The sequence below is a fragment of the Odocoileus virginianus genome, chromosome 15, assembly GCF_023699985.2.
Source record: "Odocoileus virginianus isolate 20LAN1187 ecotype Illinois chromosome 15, Ovbor_1.2, whole genome shotgun sequence".
Taxonomy (NCBI): Eukaryota; Metazoa; Chordata; class Mammalia; order Artiodactyla; family Cervidae; genus Odocoileus; species Odocoileus virginianus.
The window spans coordinates 54,269,661-54,286,826 of record NC_069688.1 but is presented as its reverse complement, the minus strand read 5'-3'; the positions used below and the strand labels follow the sequence as shown (position 1 = coordinate 54,286,826).

Sequence of the window (17,166 nt, the reverse complement as noted above, 5' to 3'; positions counted from 1 at the left end):
CCCCCTCTCTCTCCGCTCTCAGTGTCCGGGACAATGACACCCTACCCCCCGGCCAGCCGCCCCGCCAGAGCCTGGAGGGCAGCCCAGCTCCCGTCACACCCAATTCATCATCGGCTCCGAGTGTCACCTGCTAAACACCGCTCGATCCCCTTGCCTTTCCCACCCTCGCAGCAGCCCTGGCCACGGTCCTGGGGTGGCCCCTGTCAGGTTACTCTCCCGGTCATGTCCTCCTTCCCGTCCTCCTCACCCCAGGGTGCCCAGAGTGCCTCCGGAGTCGGGTGTCCGTCCTGCTCCCCCTGGGTCTGTGGCTGCCCCTCTGGGACTGCCGGGCACATGAGGCCTGGCCACCTGTCTAGCCTCTCTGAGCACTGCGGGGGTGGGGAGCGGGGAGGCTATGCCCAACATCTAAACAAGGAGGAATTTCCGCCTCCCTATAGCCCTTGTAGCTCAGTCGGTACAGAATCACCTGCAGTGAAGGACACCCAGGTTCGATTCCTGGGTTGGGAAGATCGCCTGGAGGAGGGCATGGCAACCCACTCCAGTATTCTTGCCTGGAGAATCCCATGGACAGAGGAGCTTGGTGGGCTACAATCCATGGGGTTGCAAAGAGTTGGACAAGACTGAGCGACTACACTTTCACTTTTAAGGGAACTGTAGGGAAGGAAGAAGCAGTCCCCACCCCACCCCCCGCCCCTCCCACCGCCACCCCACCGACCCTGTTCTCCTGGGGCTGGAGGGGGCTCTTTGTGACCCAGGAGGAAGAACCCGGAACCCTCAGCCAGCTGTTTCCCTGTTTGCCCTGTAGAAACATGCATTCAGTGCATTTGCCAGTGTTTATTGACTAGGTTGGGATTCACTTTGGGAAGGGGGAAGCCTGTGGTTTTAGGTAGTGAGAATCCAGTTTAGGGGGGAATCCTTAGAAGGCCCATTACCTCTAGAGTACTGTCTATTATTCCCCTAAGTGAAGTGAAAGTCCCTAAGTTGTGTCTAACTCTTTGCGATCGCATGGACTACAGCCCCCCAGGCTCCTCTGTCCAAGGGGATTCTCCAGGCAGAAATACTGGAGTGGGTTGCCGTTCCCTTCTCCAAGGGGTCTTCCCAGCCCAGGGATTGAACCCAGATCTCCCACATTGCAGGCAGATTCTTGACCATCTGAAACACCAGGGATGTCCATTATTCCCCTAAAGCCCTAGCCAAACCAGGGTCTTTCACACCTCTGGGCTTCAGCATCTGCTCTTCCCTCCCTGAAATGGCTCATCCTTCTTGTGGCAATTTCTCTCTTGTTCCCAGGCTCCCCCAGGCTCTGCATCAGCCATGGGGTCTCCCCAACCCACTCCTGCGCTCCAGTGCTCCTTCCCCAGGCGTCCCCCAACCTGGGTGCCTTCTAGTCTCTCAAGTACCTAATTCTACTGCAGTGTTTGTGCCTAATCCACTCCCTTGCTTCCTTTTCATTTTTGTATCCCTTGCTCCTAGCACAGGGTCTGGCCTACAGTATTTTGCTTGGTAAAAGTCTGCTGAAGGTAATTCAGTTCAATATAGTGTATTCCACGTATATGATGTTCTAGGCACTGTAAGGCAAGCATTGGGAGACAAGATGAATAAGCTGGGGACCTCAAAGGTGTGCAGTCTACTGGAAAAGTGCACATTCTTGCAATTAAGTCATTATCAAGTGATATGGAAAGTCTCACATTAAGTCTATGAACAATGCAGCTCCTGGATAAAGAAGTACTGGATCTGGAGTAGAGACTGGACTTAAATTTGCCAACTGAAAACAGTCACTTGCCATCTGCCTCTACAAAGACGAAGTCACTAGCCACTGTGTTCTCTGACTTTTAACACATCCTAAGAAGAGTTTAGGGTGGACATTAGGAATGAGACACTCTCTGCCTGCGAAACACTTGCAGAACAGACTTTCAGATACATATTTTCAGAAAATTTTATGAACTGTAAAACTTGCATCTTCTCATATCTAGAGAAGCACTAAAATTATTCATAGAGACATCTGACATAGAGACAGTAAGTTTCTGTCAAAATGTGTGCTTGATTGCATGTATACTCCCTTGACCAAAATCACATATATACTGACCCCACCACTACCTCTTTGGAGCAGTTCCTCTGAGATATCTGAGATGCTATCTCTCAGGCTATAGTCCTCATTTCGCCCCGAATAAAACTTAACTCACAAATCTCACATGGTGCATAATTTTTTCAGTTAACAAATTCTAGCTCCGTAACCCCCTAGCCTCAGTTTTCATAGTTGTAAAATGGGAATAATGGTACCTATCCCCATAGGTGAAGGATAAAATGAGATGATACAAGTCAAAACATCCTGCATAGTTCCTGAGTTTCCCCAGGCGGCTCAGTGATAAAGAATCTGCCTGCTAATGTAGGAGACACAGGAGATGCTGGTTTGACCCCTGGGTTGGGAAGATCCCCTGGTGTAGGAAATGGCAGCAAACCACTGCAGGGCTGCAGCCCATGGGGTTGCAGAGTCAGATGCAACTGAGCCTGTGCACACACACACACAGAGTTACTGGGCACACGGCATACATCCAGTTAACATTTGTAGAATTGTCGCTGCTTCTAGAAGCTTTAATTTTGCCTGGGGCTGTTGTGCAGGCTTTGCAGAGGGGTGTCACTGCACTAAATTCAGAGAAGTGAAGAGTGAAAGGTGCTAGTCGCATCCGACTCTTTGCGACCCCATGGACTATTCAGTCCGTGGAGTTCTCCAAGCATACTGGAGCGGGTAGCAGTTCCCTTCTCCAGGGGGTCTTCCCAACCTAGGGATCGAACCCAGGTCTCCCGCATTGCAGGTGGATTCTTTACCAGCTGAGCTATCAACAGGGAGGCTGTAAACTGCATTTCTGGACAGAGGTCTCGGAGCTCGGGGTTGTGACCCAGGGATGCCGAGGCAAGGCAGCTTCTTGAGGAGCTGCAGGAGCCAGGAGATCTGTGATCACGTGTCCCCCGCCCGCCCCAGAGCTGCTAAGCTGGGCCCAGGCCCAAAGGGCTCTGTTTTGTCCTAGGGAGTGGGAGCTTGCTGCAGAAGTGCAGGCCCCGACAGGCCCTGGGTGCTTGGGCTTGCACCCTGCTGTTTCCTGGGAGAAGCTCACAGCCCTGCCAGCCCTTCGGCATCCTCCAATCCCTGCAGGGAGGCCCAGGGCATCTCAGTCCAGACTTCTAGAGTGACTGTCAGCTGTGAGTCAAGGTGCTTCTTCCTTGGGGCTTTGGTTTAAGTACAGCCCCTGAAGCAGAGAACTCTTGCTGCAAATGGCAGATCTAGAGGTCGAGCAGCCTCCAGTGAGATCCTAGTCCTTGGAGTCCATCCTAAAGGAGGTCAGGCCTGGGTGTCCATTGGAAGGACTGATGCTGAAGCTGAAGCTCCAATACTTTGGCCACCTGATGCAAGAACTGACTCACTGGAAAAGACCCTGATGCTGGGAAAGATTGAAAGCAGGAGAAGGGGACGACAGAGGATGAGATGGTTGGATGGCACCACTGACTCAATGGACATGAGTTTGAGCAAACTCCGGGAGAGAGTGAAGGACAGGGAAGCCTGGCATTTTGTAGTCCATGGAGTCGCAAAGAGTCGGACACGACTGAGCGACTGAACTGAATTGAACTGAGTTTATAATCTTGGGCCTGTGGTCTGACCTCTTTAAGCCTAGCTCCTTCCTCTGTGAAACGGAGATAACAATTCCAAGCCCCAGGGTTGCTACCAGGATTAAGTAAGGGAAGTTGTGCTTTCTTACGTTGTACAATAAAGACTTTTGTACTTGGCATTAATTAAGCAAGGTGCTGTGGGGAAGGTTACAGAAAGGACCTGGAGACTCACTCAGATCCAATCACAGGGTCCTAGAGAATCCAGTGCTTCTCAAACTTTCCTGTTCGAGTCAGCCAGGGATCTATAAAAGGCAGATTTTGATCCAGTGGGCCTGGGGCTGGAGCTTCAAACCTGCCTTTCTCACGCGCTCTTGGGTGATCCCACACCGTCCTCCAGGGCCAGGACAAGGCACATACCTCCACTTCTGCAGGGCCCCGGCTGCTCTCCTGATGTTCCTGGCACCTCCAGCCCTTGCCAGCTCTGTGCAGGCTGCTCACTCTGGTCAGATGAATCTTCCTGAAATAGAGGGGAAAATTTCTGATGTACAGCCAAGAACCTTCACAGGAGCCGCTGCTTTCGTGGGAGGGGGGAAGGAGGGCATAGTCGTCTCAAGAAAGGATGGCTTTTAAGTCAGCAAAATGTCCTAGAGGCTGCTTGGCATGTGGGAGGTGAGTCACCGAGGGCTTATTTCAAAGAAGACTGTGAGGGGGATGAGGCTTGGCAAGAAAGGAGGCTGCTCCAGAACATCACCTCCCTTGAGGTGGGGGATGCTTGCTGTCAGGCTCCTCCCTAGACTCAGTCTCTCTGTTGTTAAGGGGCTTGGCAGGTGCCCGGAAGCCCTGGCTGATGGCAGTGAGGAGCGCCTGCTTGGGAAGGAGACCAGATGAAGGGCCCAGAGCCATCGCCTCCGCACCATCTCTGTGCAGCTCCAGTGTCTGTGGGGAGGAGGGGGAGGGCAAAGCCATGGCTACACAGACATACAGATAGATCTAGTCCTGCTTTGAAGAGCTGGCAGCCGTCTCCACAATGTGCCTGGGAGATGCTCTGGAGGCAAAGGGGAAAATGGGCAGAATCATTGAGGCCTGGTGAGGGGCCCCTAGCAAGGAGATGGGGTGGATGCCACTGGGTTCTCTGAAGAGCCCAAAAAAGACTCCAAGTTAGATCTGGGTTTTTTTTCCCCCTTACTTTAATGTTTGCTTTTCGTTGCCTTTGTTGTTATAATTGTACATAATGGCCTGCCTCAGGGAACCCTGCCCTTCTGCCAGAATGTTAAACTAAAGTGCCTTTGTTCAGCTCACAGGGAGACAATTTGAGCCTGCCCACCTGTGAATGGCTGCTGAAAAGAAGAAATTAATATTAATACGATCCCTCCCGGATGCCGGCCAAGCCAGGCAAAATTAACGGTCTTTTTTTTGTTTTTACTTTACTGCCTTACCTCCTCCCTCTCTCTGTTGTGGCATCCAGATTCCAAAATATGGTTTGTTCTGGGGACACTAATCTGCCATCTTCTCAGTCTTGTCTTTCCGAATAAAGTCGCTATCCCCTGCCTCAGTCCTTGTCCCCCAATTTACTGGCCTGTTGTGTGGCAAGCAGAGCCATCTTGGGCTCAGTAACAACTCAGGTGGGAGGACTTCCTGGGTTTTCTGATAGTCATAGCATCAGCCAACAAGCAGCTCTGTGCTGGTTTCACATGGTTCTAAAGTCAAGAAATATAAAGTTGAGGTTTACTAAATTGTGCTAAACTGGAGGAGTGGTGCGCTGGCAGGATCTGGAGCTATGGTGGGGTTTTGGCCACCAGGGGTTGCATGAGGGGAGCCCTAAAGTCAGATACTAAGAGCAGATGTGGAGGAGTGTCATTTTCAAGCTGAAAGAATGAGAAAATGCAAACAGTAATTTCTGCACATAAACCACCTTCAAGAAGACATTGGGCCCCCTGTGAGCTTTATCCACATTTGCATAAAGTATTGCATAAAAGAGATGATTGGCATGGGCCTTGCTGGTCTGTTAGCTAAACACAGATGTGTGTTTGCAGCTGTGGTTACCCTTGTTGGACTGTCAGGAGGAAACTGTATATTGTGCATTAACGAGCAACTGATTAAATAGAGGAAGCTGGCTGTCCGTCCGTGGTGGCTCTGATTCCACTTTGAGAGCATAGACCTGAGAGAAGGAAATGTTTTAAAACATGAGAGGGCCTGCAATTTAAAAAAACCAAAATCAACTCTCATAATATTCTTCTTTCATTTGTTTATTAATCTACTTTCAGAAAGTGAGGCAACTTATAATTAAAAACACCTGTGTAAACTGGGCAGCTTTAAATATGTCAGAAACAGCAACAACTAGAGAGGAAATAGAAAGTTCTGCCCAGAACCTAAGGCAAACGGCATTAGGCACTAAATGTAGGTCTGATGCTCTCTCATCTTGCTTTCCTCACTTTCCTATATAAGAAACTCTGAAGACATTGCATTTCCCACGACTCTCATCAAAGGAGTTATGAAACTGTTACAGTGAAGAGCCAATTCCATGTTGGATCTGTTTATTTGACTTTAAATTTACATTTCATTGCTTTTGTTATTATGATCATACATAGTGGCCTGCCTCAGAGAACCCTGCCCCTCTGTCTGACTGTTAAAATAATGTGCCTTTGTTCAGCTCCCAGGGAGATAATCTGACCCTGCCCACCTGTGAATGGTGGCGAGAAAGAAGAAACTAACACATCCCTCCCTGGAGGCTGGTCATTTCAGGAGGTGTTTTGCAAGACTGATTGCCCTTTTTACTTTACTTCATCACAGTCTCTCCCTCTCTGTTCTGCCTTTTTTTACTTAACTTCCTCATCATTTCTCTTTCTGGTTCTATAAAAGAACCTGGCATCCAGACCCGAACAAGATGGTTATTTTGAGACATTAGTCTGCCATCTTCTTGGTCAGCTGGCTTTCTGCATAAAGTCACATTCCTTGCCTCAGCACATTGTCTCCTATTTTACTGGCCTGTTGTGCAGTGAGCAGAGCAAGCTTGGACTTGGTAACAAAATATTTCCCCAGGAACTCAAAGCTGAAGCCTGGGTCAGCCTTCAGCAGCTTTCAGAGCCCAGAGAACACTCAGGACCATGTTTTTGGTCCTGTGGCCTCTGCTCAGTTTGGAAGGTTACTGCTCACTCCCCATGTTTGTCCTGGACCCCACGCCTTGAGACGGTGTACGTCTGGGCCTCAGTTCACAGGGTTGGTGTCCAGTGGAGAGTCAGGCTTGGTAAGTATGGTGAGGCCAGGTCCTGAGGACTGGCTCTCAGCTTGTATGCCCACCTGGCCAGATTTCCCTCTGAACACCCTTCTGAATTGGGGGTGTGGGACCAGCAGGGCCAGGAGAAGTCAAGAGTGGGAGAAACAGGAGCTGGAGAGCGGGCAGGGCCAGGAAGTGACCTGGTAAGAGTTGATCCTCACACTCACGCAGCACTGGGCCTGCAATTACTGTGCTGGGTGACAGGACTGAACACAACACATCACATGTGGAGCTTGGCATTGGGTCATGGCTGGGGTTAAAGGGGCAGGTCCACCCTATTAGCTCCTTTCCCATCTGGTCTTGGTCACTCCCCACTCCTGCTTTCTGAGCTCCAGTCATATCGTAGATCTTTCAGTTCTGGGAAAGGGCTTCATGCTTTCCCGTATCTGGGCTTTCCCAAGACAGTTTTCCCTCCCGTGAATATAAACCCACATCCTTCACTGGGTTGCTGTCCACTTCTGCAGGGAGAAGTCTCTGATGCCTCACCCTGGGGGCAGACTCTCCATGGCACACTGCAGTTCCCCTTTGCAATATTCACTACACTTGTAATCACATGGATGGAGTGGATACTTCCTATTTTTGTGCCCCAGCAGTCTATTTTGTTTGTATGGCTATAGTACTCTTGTTTAATTTGGGGAGTACCACCTCTCCTTCACTCTGAACCTGTGTTTTGGGAAAAATTGACCCTGGGCACCAAGAGTGGAACGTGTGACCTAGGCTAGACCAATCAGTATAGTCCATCCCTGTGGGCTTCAGTGATTGGTTTAGAAATGGGCAGGTGATCCAGTTAAGCCAATCAAGGCTAAGGGCACTCAACCTCTGGATATTTGGATTTGCAGGAAGCACTGATTCACTTCCACTAACCTGAATCAGTGATGATATGAACCTGAGTGTTCCTAGACAACCATGAGTGAGGACTGAACCAACCCAGAGGGAAAAGAGCCAAGAGATATCTCCTAGTGACATCGCTGAAGCTTTGAATTGAGCTGTATCTAAAGTCAACTCTATGTTTTCGTATTTCAGTTGTTGTTCAGTTGCTAAGTTGTGTCCAACTCTGCGACCCCATGTCCTTCACTATCTCCCTGAGTTTTCTCAAACTCATGTCCATTGAGTCAGTGATGCCATCTAACTTTCTCATCCTCTGTTACCCCCTTCTTTCCTGCCATCAACCTTCCCCAGCATCAGGGTCTTTTCCAATGAGCTGGTTCTTCACATCATGTGGCCAAAATATTAGAGCTTCAGCTTCAGCATCTGTCCTTCTAATGAATATTCAGGATTGATATCCTTTAGGATTGACTGATTGGATCTCCTTGCAGTCCAAGGGACTCTCAAGAGTCTTCTCCAACACCACAGTTTGAAAGTGTCAATTCTTTGTCTCTCAGCCTTCTTTATGGTTCAACTCTCACATCCATACATGACTACTGGAAAAACCATAACTTTGACTACACAGACCTTTTAAAATAGAGACTCTTTGTGTTGGATATTCTGTCAGTTGCAATTGACATCACCTAAATAATAGCCTTGGTCTAAGTTGTCTTCCTTTTGCAGTGAGCACAGGCATTATATCTGTGTCCCGGGGCCTGGCTTAGCACCTGGTCAATAGGAATGGTCAACAAATCAATCAACCAATGAAGAGATGGGTCTCAAGAGCTCCCCTAATCTTGCCCCTTTCTTCCTTTCAGACCTAGAAACGAGGCAAAGGTTGTAGTTCTTTCTGGGTGATGAGCTTGTTAAAGAGTCCCACTGGAACCAATTTTCTTTAGAGCTGAGAACTTCAACTGCAAGAAAGCAGCCACAAGTCATGACTAAAGGATTGCTGGGAAAGACCTGTTGCTCAGATTTTCTGAGTGTCTATAGTTTTACTATTAGCAGGATTTCTTTGGCTTACAGTTCTGAGAACTCTTAGGAGTTCTCTGTAAATATATATCTATATCTGCTTTTATGAGTATAAAGTATCTGAAGAGATAAACAAGAAGCTAAAAAAAAAAAGGTTACCTTCAGAGAGTTGAGAATTGGCACAGTGGAAGGCAGGTGGGTGCAGAAATGAGAATTTTTATATTGTTTAAATTTTGGGCCATTTGAATGTGTTACCTTAAAAAAAAATTAAGTTAAAGGGAGAATATCCATGAGAGTGCAGAACCACTAGAAGCCATTATCAGCACTTAACAGCTGGAGAGAGGGGCATTTATTTATCACTGAGTAGGAAAGGCTTGGCTCCACCAGCGTCATCAACCAGAAGGTCTATACAGGGTCTCTTTGGCATGTGGATAGATCTTAGATTAGTTGGACTTTTATTTGATGGATTGTTTACATGACCTGGCTGCTCAAAATATGGTCCACAGACCAGCACTACAGGCATCACCTGAAAGCTTCTTACAAATGCAGAATCTGACCAGAATTTCCATTTTTAATAATCTGTAGGAAGTATTGCATACTAGTAAGTGTACAGATATCTCTACAAAGATATTGCCTAAGCACTGTCTTTAACAGAAAAATGATGAAACAGAAATCTCCATAAACAGAAAAACAGTTAAATGTTAGAACATCCATAACCATGGAATATCACAGAGCCATTATAAATGAGGTAAATCTATGCATACTGGTCTGGAAAGATATCTTCAGTTCAGTTCAGTTCAGTTGCTCAGTAGTGTCTGACTCTTTGCCACCCTATGAATTGCAGCACGCCAGGCCTCCCTGTCCATCAGCAACTGCCAGAGTTTACCTAAACCCACGTCCATCAAGTCGGTGATGCCATCCAGCCATCTCATCCTCTGTCGTCCCCTTCTCCTCCTGCCCCCATCCCTCCCAGCATCAGGGTCTTTTCCAATGAGTCAGCTCTTTGCATGAGGTGGTCAAAGTATTGGGAGTTTCAGCTTCAGCATCAGTCCTTCCAATGAACACCCAGGACTGATCTCCTTTAGGATGGACTGGTTGGATCTCCTTGCAGTCCAAGGGACTCTCAAGAGTCTTCTCCAACACCACAGTTCAAAAGCATCTTCAGTGCTCAGCATTCTTTATAGTCCAATCTCACATCCATACATGACTACTGGAAAAACTATAGCCATGACTAGATGAAACTTTATTGCAAAGTGATGTCTTTGGAAAGATATCTATGACATACTACTTGGTTAAGCCCCCTCCCCTCAAAGATTCAAACAAATAGCAGGATAATATATCTATGTATCACTACTCCATTTTTGTTAAGAAAAAAATTCAGGAATATCTCTACCATCCAACCATCCAAAAGTTCAGAAGGATGGACATCAAATGAACAATATTTACCTTTGGGGGTAGTGGAGAGATTTTTGCATTTTTATATGTTGTATTTTGATGCACAAAATGTGAGAGTATAAAAATTGTTTATTTTGTTTTGCTTTCTGTATATTTAAATGGAAAAAAAAAAAGCCTTAAAATAAAAGCAAATCACTGTATTCTGGGAACATCTGTGCTGAACAACCAGGCTTAAAGGTCATGAAGATAAGGTTTCCTGGTCTCAGAAAGCCCGTCAGCACAAATTGGCTCACCCTTGCAATTTCCTCAATCGCCTCCGCCAAGTCTGTCACCTTGCTTTCCCATCTTTTGTTGTGAGAAGTCATTTCATTGCTCCTCTTTAACTTTAGGTCCAATTATATTCCTTGAAGTGCTCAAGGACTTGAATTTCGAAGTGAATCAGTTCAAGTGTTCCACTTTCCAGGGGGATTCACAAGCTCAGATGACACGTGCTTCCGTGTAGAAAGGGTTGTGAAACTTCCTGGGTGAGACTGCTCTACTGCTTGGTGTCTGTCCTTTTAAGAACAGAGGCAGGTGGTGTAGACTAGGGAGGATTTCTATTTTCAGCCAGAGAAAAAACATTTAACTTCATCACTACAAGGTATCTTTAAACACAGAAGGTGGATTTTGATGAAAAACTGAAATGCCTGATGTTTAGGAATGTTCTGGGTGCTTTTCCAGAGACCAAAGTCCAACAAAAAAATGAAATCCAGTTCTCAGTGCAGGTCTGCCCTCTATGGGCTAGATTCTCAATTTATTAAGGTCACTAAGTCAGCCTTGAGAATTTTCCACAGCTTGTTGTGATCCACATAGTCAAAGGCTTTAGTCAATGAAGCAGAAGTAGATGTTTTTCTGGAACTCTTTTGCTTTTTCTATGATCCAACAGATGTTGGCAATTTGATCTCTGGTTCCTCTGCCTTTTCTAAATCCAGCTTGTACTGGTTCAATTTCTGGTTTCCCAAAATTGGGAAAGGAGTTCGTCAAGGCTGTATGTTGTTTCCATGTTTATTTAACTTATATGCAGAGTACATCATGTGAACTGTTGGGCTGGAGGAAGCACAAGCTGGAGTCGAGTTTGCTGGGAGAATTATCAATAACCTCAGACATGCAGATGATACCACACTATGGCAGAAAGTGAAGAGGAACTAAAGAGATTCTTGCTGAAAGTGAAAGAGGAGAGTGAAAAGCTGGCTTAAAAATCAACATTCAAAAAATGAAGATCATGGCATCCGGTCCCATCACTTCAAGGCAAATAAATGGGGAAACAATGGGAACAGTGACAGACTTTATTTTCTCTCCAAAATCACTGTGGATGGTGATTACAGCCATGATATTAAAAGATGCTTGTTCTTTGGAAGAAAAGCTATGACAAACCTAGACAGCATATTAAAAAGCAGAGACATCACTTTGCAGACAAAGGTGCATTATAGTCAAAGCTATGGTTTTTCCAGTAGTCATGTATGGATGTGAGAGTTGGATCATAAAGAAGGCCAAGCATTGAAGAATTGACACTTTCAAACTATGGTCCTGGAGAAGACTCTTGAGAGTCCCTTGGACAGTGAGGAGATCAAACCAGTCAGTCCTAAAGGAAGTCAATCCTGAATATTCACTGGAAGGACTGATGCTGAAGCTGAAGGTGCAATACTTTGGCCACCTGATGTGAAGACCTGACTCATTGTAAGAGACCCTGATGCTGCGAAAGATTGAGGTCAGGAGGAGAAGAGGACGATAGAGGATGAGATGGTTGGATGGCATCACCGACTCAATGAACATGAGTTTGAGCAAACTTTGGGAGATGGTGATGAACAGGAAAGCCTGGTGTGCTGTGGTTCATGGGGTCACAAACAGTCGGACATGACTTAGTGGCTGAACAACAACAATGTGAGCCCTACTCAGAAGATGTTGTTTAGTTGCTAAGTCATGTCTGACTCCTTTGTGACCCCACGGACTCTAGCCCGCCAGGCTTCTCTGTCCATGTGATTTCCCAGGCAAGAATACTGGAGTGGGTTGCTATTTAATTTTCTAGGGGACCTTCCCCACCCAGGGATGGAACCTGTGTCCCCTGCATTGGCAGGCGGATTCTTTACTACTGAGCCACCAGGGAAGCCCTACTCAGAAGACGGGTCTTTTAAAATCCCCAAGTTCCTGGATTAAAATTTGCTCCTTTCTTGTCCACTGTGACGAGCTGCAGCCATGTGAAGGCTTCTTCAGGACTTCCTTCGTTTGCTGGTTCAGGTCTTGGGGATGGCTGGTGTTGGGCTCAGATTGTGAGCTGATGACTGGACAGCTGTTCTGAAGTTGCAGCAGGAATTTTAGACCATGAAAGGGGAAGTTTAAGAGTGTGTTCCTTTCTCCCTGCCGGGGAGCAGGGTGTGCTTCTAGCACAAGTACTGACACATGGGTTAGCAGTTTCCATTTTCGTCACATTAGAATCAATGATGAGCAAATGGAGGGGTGTCCAGCGGTGATGTTCACGCAGTGGGGAAATCATCGCCTTGCACCAGTTCTGCCTATAGATGTCCACACTTGGATGTTTGGTATTGGCCAGAGTCGAAGACACTCAATATAAAAGACGCGGTATCATGATTCCTTAGGAAGTGACCCATGTGTTACCAACTCGACTCCTGACTGAAAACTGGCACCTCTCTTACCACAAACCTGGCACAGTTCAGGAAGGCACTTTAGGTGAAAAGCGCCTGTGCTTTGATGCTCCCTTTAAGTGGGTTGCTTCAGGTCTCCTGCTAGAAGGCAAGCTTGGGGGTACTAAGACATGTTTAAGGCAAAATGGAGACCGCTGAAGGGGGAGTTATCTTTAAGGTACGCATTTACATTTACTAAGCACTTACTAAGTGCCAGGCACCACATTAAATGTTTTACATGGATCATCTTATTCCCCTCCTCCCAGCAATTCTGCGATGTCAGCGTTCGTATCATCTCTGCTCCTTAATTTGGGGAGAAGGGACTCAGGATGGATAAGTGACCTGCAGATGACCACGTCCCGGTGAGCTCAGAGCCAGGATTCCAAGCCAGGCTGCCTGCCTCCAGGTCTGCACTCCCCACCTCGCCCACTCTAGCCACTCGTTCATGGCACTAAAGGCTGATGAACAGGGCCAAGGCAAGGAGGGGCACGGAGCCCCTTTGCTGAGGACACGGTGCTGAGCCACATGCGTCCCTGCGTTGTCTGTGCCTTACAGGTGGGGCCATACAAACTTTTTCCTTCTCATTTCTTGGGTTTATTATTTCAGAATAAACGTGCTGGTGATTAAATGTCTAAACGTCTGCCATAGAAGCTGAGTGGAAAGAAACCCCAGTGGTCTTCAGGGCATAGCCTGCTGTGGGATGAAACCAAGAGAAGGGACTGGGAAGGTTCCAGATGCTGAGGCTGAAGACACTTATAAGAGGACATGCCTCCGTCCACTGGGAAAAAATCTTGTTTAAACCTCTACCCCTTAGAAAAATGTAAAAATAAAACACGATATTCTTTGAGAGCAAATCTTTCATAATTTCCCCTACACATCTTGTGGATGTCAATTTAAAAAGAAAAATCTCGAATATATGTATGAATTTAAAAAAATCTGTAAAGTGTATCTTTTAAAAAAATTATTTAAATTGAAGGATAATTACTTTACAATATTGTGATGGTTCTTGCCATACATCATGAGCTGACCACAGGTACACACGCTTCCCCCTCCCACCTTCCTCCCGCCCCATCCCTCTGGGTGGTCCAAGGGCACTGGCTCTGGGTGTCCTACCTCATGCGCAGAGCTTGTGCCGGTCATCTGTATCACACATGGTAATGCACATGTTTCAGAGCTCTTCTCTCACATTACCCCACCCTCGCCTTCTCCCACTGAGTCCCAAAGTCTGTTCTTTACATCTGTGTCTCCTTTGCTTCCCTGCATGTAGGATCATCAGTACCGTCTTTCTAGATTCCATATATACGCATTAATATACAGTATTTGTCTTTCTCTTTCTGACTTACTTCACTCTGTATAAAAGGCTCCAGGTTCATCCACCTCATTAGAACTGACTCAAATGCATTTCTTTTTATAGCTGAGTAATATTTCACTGGGCTCCAAAATCACTGCAGATGGTGATTGCAGCCATGAAATCAAAAGACGCTTAACTGTTTGGAAGGAAAGTTATGACCAACCTAGATAGCATATTTAAAAGCAGAGACATTACTTTGCCAACAAAGGTCCGTCTAGTCAAGGCTATGGTTTTTCCAGTAGTCATGTATGGATGTGAGAGTTGGACTGTGAAGAAAGCTGAGTGCCAAAGAATTTATGCTTTTGAACTGTGGTGTTGGAGAAGACTCTTGAGAGTCCCTTGGACTGCAAGGAGATCCAACCAGTCCATGCTAAACGAGATCAGTCCTGGCTGTTCATTGGAAGGACTGATGTTGAAGCTGAAACTCCAATACTTTGGCCACCTTGTGTGAAGAGTTGACTCATTGGAAAAGACCCTGATGCTGGGAGGGATTGGGGGCAGGAGGAGAAGGGGACGACAGAGGATGAGATGGTTGGATGACATCACTGACTCGATGGACATGGGTTTAGGTGGACTCCGGGAGTTGGTGATGGACAGGGAGGCCTGGTGTGCTGAGATTCATGGGGTCACAAAGAGTCGGACATGACTGAGCGACTGAACTGAACTGAATATTTCATTGTGTATATGTACATCAACTTCCTTTTCCATTCATCTACCAATGGACATGTTGTGTCCATGTCCTAGCTATTGTAAATAGTGCTGAGATGAACATTGGGGTACATGTGCCTGCTTCAATTCTGGTTTCCTCATGGTGTATAACCAGCAGTGGAATTGCTGGGTTGTATGGCAGTTCTATTCCCAGTTTTTTAAGAATCTCCACACTGTTCTCCATAGTGGCTGTTTTATGTATGAATCTTGAATGTATGTAAAGTTTCTCTATTGACTTAAAATGTCTTTCATGTACTTTCTAGAGTCCTGTTTTCTACCTATTATTAGTGAGGGCTGCTCTTCACAATGGAAGATGGTGCCAGTGACTCACTTTCTGGGGGGCTACATCTCTGAGATGATGCTTCCAGTGGGGAAGGATTTGCACAGTCCAAATTTTGAGGTTGCTGTTCTTTTCTGTATAAGGTGAATGAGTCATTATGAGTCTCAAGCCTCAGACTCAGCATTGACCCCATGCTGTTTCTAGGTACTAATGGAAACACTGATGACAGTACACTCTGAACCCTAAATGAAAAGTATTTTAAAACGCTTACATCATGAAGAGATTCATGAAAATTTAATCCTGGGACATTAAAAATCACTTAACATAACCTCATAAAAATATTGGCAGTGAGAGCTTTTAGCAAATAATTTTTTTTTAAAAAAAACAGGTGATGATACAAAAGACCAAAGAGGAATGTGACATGCCGAAGGTCATTATCACTGCTAGTAGATTATCAACTCAGGCCACACACTGAAATAACTGGGAGTTTTTTGTTTTAAATACTGATGCTTGGGCCTTAACTTCAAGACAAATAAATCAGTTTCTGGGCCTAGGGCCAGGCTCTGACACTTTTTAAAGCTCACCAGGCAACTCAACTGAAGCCAAAGTTGAGAACCACTGAACCAGACAAGAATCTGGGCCCTAATATCCTCCCACGGTTATCAAATTCAGGACAGGCTCTCACTCCTCACTCCTGAGACCTTGGAAGACTTGACTAATGGAATCTGGAGTTCTTTCTCACTGCATCTGACCTGGCCTCCTCCTCATTAGGGTCTACCACCTGTCCTTCAGCACTGGGAGACAGCCTGAAGCCTAGTACCCCTGGGCACTGTATTTTGCTTCCTCTAAACAAAATCACGGAAATGTCTTCAAGTATCATTCTGGTAAGCCTGGGATCGTATATTCTTACAGTCTAGTGTATTATCAGTTACTCTCCCGTGGCTCTGCTGGGGAATACCAGGGTGAAAGCCCTGGGTTATACAACTGAGGTTGCAGCTCATCCTGCAGAAAGCAACTTCTCCTTTCCCTTACACACAGATGCAGAGTCGAGTGGACCAAGGTTTGGATCCTACTCTATTTATAACCTACGTGATTTGGGGCCAGTTCTTTGTGCCTCGGTTTCCTCATCTGTAAATAAGAATAATGATAAAGCTATCTCTAGAGTCCAGCCTTCTTGCCTCTCCTCTGGTATTGATCTCTAGCAAAACTGAAGCCTAGGCCAGCAGTCTTTTCCAGTCTTCTTTATCTGTTTGAATCTCAATCCTCTCAGGCCTCTGACAACAACTTGTTTGGACGAACAAATCCTTGAGAAGAAAGCCTCGCTCACTAATATTCAGAGTTCCTCTAAACGGTCTTCTGAAGACATGACTACATTACAAAACCTCTTTCCGTGGGTACTTTGTTTTCTTCTAGCCAGACATGAACTCTGTAGTCTCCTAACAGTTTGGACTTTATCAGAATCAGTTCTATTCAAACCTGAGAGTAAAGGGTGTAGACTGCTGACCGGATGCAAGAACAGCAGTCCAGCAGCCGGGGGCATCACCCAGAGCCCCGAGCCTATGTCATGCACAGAAACCATCTTGCTTCTAGTCGGAGCCAGAGTCGGTTAGATCTGCGAGGCCAGCCACCCCCAGAGCGCTCTCCCTGCCGTTTCTTTGGATGGAGTCTAAGCCCCTTCCAGGCTCTCATCTCAACACTACTCAGCATCTCTAGCCATCCTGCTCCCCGTGCCCCCGCTGCTGTTGCCCTTGGCCAGCCCCATTTCCCGTGCCTCTGGGACGGCCTTTCTGCGGTGAGATCCACATGCCCTCCGACCGTCGTAACAAACGTGGTTTTCCTGGGACGCTCCCCGAGGCCCTTTCATTCTTTGAGATGCCACTCTTTTCTGCCTGAGTTCAGGTGAGGACGTGCAGTCCTCCTGGAGGGACAGGAAAGGGGAACTGTGAACAAAAGCACCACATACGAAGTGTGTGCTGCCTGCAAAGAGCATTCGCCATTTCTCCCTCAACTGCTTCTTCCAGTTAGCTCCATTTCTGTCCCA

The 17,166-nt window shown here is 46.7% G+C and overlaps 1 long non-coding RNA gene across 1 annotated transcript in view; it reads left to right on the top strand.

Annotated features, from left to right (window-relative positions):
- LOC139038494 (uncharacterized) overlaps positions 1-13,640 on the top strand; it is a 29,472-nt gene extending 15,832 nt beyond the window's left edge. Inside the window, exon 2 of the long non-coding RNA XR_011491532.1 lies at positions 13,393-13,640. This is a non-coding gene — a long non-coding RNA (uncharacterized lncRNA). The remainder of the gene's footprint in view (positions 1-13,392) is intronic.
- Positions 13,641-17,166: the final 3,526 nt, after the last annotated feature.